The sequence below is a fragment of the Carlito syrichta genome, unplaced genomic scaffold (genome assembly GCF_000164805.1).
Source record: "Carlito syrichta isolate Samal-C Ts95f unplaced genomic scaffold, Tarsius_syrichta-2.0.1 Scaffold213449, whole genome shotgun sequence".
Classification (NCBI taxonomy): domain Eukaryota; kingdom Metazoa; phylum Chordata; class Mammalia; order Primates; family Tarsiidae; genus Carlito; species Carlito syrichta.
This window is the reverse complement of record NW_007157545.1, coordinates 1-3,653: the sequence shown is the minus strand read 5'-3', so window position 1 is coordinate 3,653 and position 3,653 is coordinate 1. Positions and strand designations below refer to the sequence as shown.

Genomic DNA, 3,653 nt, shown 5'->3' with positions numbered 1-3,653 from the left:
GCCTGTAGTTCCCGCTACTTGGAAGGCTGGGGCGGAGGGATCGCCGGAGCCTAGCAGGTGAGGCTGTGGTGGCCGGGAGCGGCCACTGCACTCCAGTCTGGGCAACAGAGTGAGACTCCAACTCAAAAAAAAAAAATTAACAAAAAACAGAATTAGTTGCTAAGATGTTTTAGAAAAAGTATTCATAAAACATGAGCTTTCTCTAATTTCCCTCTATGCTTACCTAAGTGACCCTTGATTGTATCCTAAATTCTATTTTATTGTAATGTATATTTAACTCTGTTGCTTCTTTTGTCAATTAACGTGGATCATTTTCTTAGATTGTTTTATAGAAATAAACTGATATGGGTTGAGTAACTAGGAAGTGGGAGGCCTGGTGAATTAAATACTCCAAGATGACTATATGTGGTAAACTGAGTTTAATGCCCATCAACCCTCCTCCAGGCAATGGCAAAAATTCTACTCTATATTAAGCTGAGAATTTCTGCTGGCATATCATTATTATTAAAAGATATTCACGAGGAGGGAGGGGAAGGGGGCGGGTAGTTGCCTGCAGGAGGCAGCCAATGGTCATGTGACCGGAAGGGCTCCTGACGGACGCCGTCCCTCCTTGGCACGGCCAGAGCGCCCGGCCCGACCCGAGCCATGGGGTGCTGCTACAGCAGCGAGAACGAGGACTCGGACCAGGACCGAGAGGAGCAGAAGCTGCTGCTGGACCCTAGCAGCCCTCCAACCAAAGCCCTCAATGGAGCTGAACCCAACTACCACAGCCTGCCTTCCGCTCGCACAGATGAGCAGGCCCTGCTCTCCTCCATCCTCGCCAAGACAGCCAGCAACATCATCGATGTGTCTGCTGCAGACTCCCAGGGCATGGAACAGCATGAGTACATGGACCGAGCAAGGCAGTACAGCACCCGCCTGGCTGTGCTGAGTAGCAGCGTGACCCATTGGAAGAAGCTGCCACCGCTGCCACCTCTCACCAGTCAGCCCCACCGAGTGCTGGCCAGCGAGCCCATCCCCTTCTCCGACTTGCAGCAGGTCTCCAGGATAGCTGCTTACGCCTACAGTGCACTTTCTCAGATCCGTGTGGACGCAAAAGAGGAGCTGGTTGTACAGTTTGGGATCCCGTGAAGAGAGGGGTCCTGGGACAGCTCTTCTCCTCTCTTCACCCTGTCTCCACCCTGCCTCCCCTGGCCCCCAGCCTCACTGCGGCTTATACAGTACCCTAACCTGCTACTAATCACAGCGAAGAATGTGGAGGAGGAGGAGAAGAGCAAGACTAGAAACCTGAACAAGTGAGGATGGTGCAAGGGAGGGTAGAACCATTTGGGACTGGCCTTTGAAGACCTGGCCAGGGGTGGGCTGGGGCCAGAAGGACAGGGCCTGGTATGTCTTCACAGTCATTGGGAAGATGGAGATACCACTTTGGAGGAGTGATCACCAGGAGACCTAGGGGGATCCCCTACCTACCCTTTCTCTTGGCCTCAGAGTCATTCCTGCACCCTTCTCCCTGATTTGGTGCTCACACGCACCTCACTAGGGTTTGTGACCAGGGTCTAGAATGAGCTTGAATTTGAATGAATTGAGTTTGTATTTCTAGCACCCTGGGTTTTTATATGTTTGGTCTTTTTTTCTTTTTGTTTTGGTTTGTCACCCTCGATAAAGGAAGTATATTCATCTGTAAAAAAAAAAAAAAAAAGATATTCATGAGCCTCCTTTTTATACAGAAAGTACAGCAAAGACTCTATTTGATAATGCAGTCGCGCATTTTAAATTCCTCATAAAGTTAAATTCAGCCTGTTCTCAATTGATAGTTATTCAAGAAAAAAAGTTTACATTATTTTTTATTTATTTATTTTTTTGAGTTGGAGTCTCACTCTGTCGCCCAGACTGGAGTGCAGTGGTTGCTCCCGGCCACCACAGCCTCGACCTGCTGGGCTCCAGCGATCCCTTCGCCTCAGCCTTCCAAGTAGCTGGAATCACAGGCCTGCTCTACCACACCCGACTGATTTTTTGATTTACTGCAGAGATGAGGTTCACTGCCCAGGTGGGTCTTGAACCCGTGGGCTCAGGCAATCCACTCACCTCAGCCTCCCAAAGGCGAGGGATTATAGGCTGAGCCACCGAGTCCCGGCTAAGTTTACATTATTAAAAATGGCAATCAATAAGTCATAAAGATATGTATAAGACATATATAACACTCCTCTCACTTGTTTTCACTCATTTGTATCTGACTCTTATTTCATGTTTATAAGACAAAATCTATATTACTCTTATTCATTAATAAAAACAAAAGAACAAACATGATAAAAAGAGAACAAACAACTCATTCATACAATAACACAGACGGATCTAAGATGAATTTTTAAGTAAAAGGAGAAATAAGTGAAACACAAAAGTCTACATATTTGTGGTTCTCTGTATATGACATTCTGACAAAGGTAAGACTAAAAGGATGAAAAACAGATTGGTGGTTGCTAGAGGCTAGGTGTGAGAAAGGGGTGGGATACAAACAGGATGAGCAAAAAATGAGATGATCAAATACTTATCTTTTTCTTTTTTTGAGTCAGGGTCTCAGTCAGTTGGACAGGTTGAAGTGCAGTGGCATGATCATAGCTTACCACAGCCTCTATCTGCTGGGCTCAGGCAACCCTTTTGACTCAGCCTTCCAAGTTGCTGGGATTACAGGTGTGCACCACCGTGTACAAATTTTTGTTGTTGCTGTGTTTTTACAGATAAAATCCTGCTATGTTGCCCAGACCGTCTTGAACTCTTGGGCTCAAGTCATCCTCCCACCTTGGCCTCCAAAAGTGCTGGCATCGTAGACATGAGCCACAAAACCCTGCCTAATTTTGTATAATTATTATAGTGGTGGAAACATTATGCATTTTCCAAAAAAACACAGAACTTCCATCTGTAAAGGGAGGTAGTGGGATCTAGGAAGAACCATCGGGATGAGAAAGCTGATGCATATAAAACTTAAATAATATGGTCCTGTACACACAGGTAATAAGTGCAAGAACTTGGATTCTACCTTATTGGAAAAAACCTACTTCGTAAATCAAAATCCTCATATCATAACCCATTTATAAACTAATTTGATATTATAAACTATATTACCTGAAAACTCTTATTCAAGTCTTCCTTTGTCTTTAACATTTTGTACACTGCTGAAAATTACATTTGTCTCAACTTTGTTTTTACTTACAGAAAAAAAATTCCCTAAATTCTATTCATTTCAGAACATCCCTACTACTATTACCATTCACTTTATAGATACACATGTATATGTGTGGTTTTTAAATATTTTTATATATTTATTTATATTTGTACTAACCGTACTCATACACTATATGTTTTGGTATCTCAGAAGTTCTGCATTTTTTTTTTTTGCTTCAGTTAGATGCTTACTTGGTTTGACCTTGAATCCTATAATCCAAGTATCAGCAAACAATTTCTATAAAGGACCAGGAAGGAAATATTTTCAGTTTTATGGGCCACAGTTTTATTTGTACCTACTCAAATACTGCCATTGTAGGCAGCCATAGACAGAAGTGAAGGGACATTGGAAAACTTGGCCCACTGGGCTTAGATTGGCAGGTCCAATCATAAACCTTAATATACATAACCCACCTTACATATAATGAAAAGAC

The 3,653-nt window shown here is 43.5% G+C and overlaps 1 pseudogene across 1 annotated transcript; it reads left to right on the top strand.

Annotated features, from left to right (window-relative positions):
- Positions 1–534: 534 nt before the first annotated feature.
- Positions 535–1,699, top strand: LOC103253240 (annotated as a pseudogene). Its single transcript, XR_002481564.1, has one exon. The product of XR_002481564.1 is annotated as a ragulator complex protein LAMTOR1 pseudogene (transcript).
- The last annotated feature ends 1,954 nt before the right edge of the window (positions 1,700–3,653 follow it).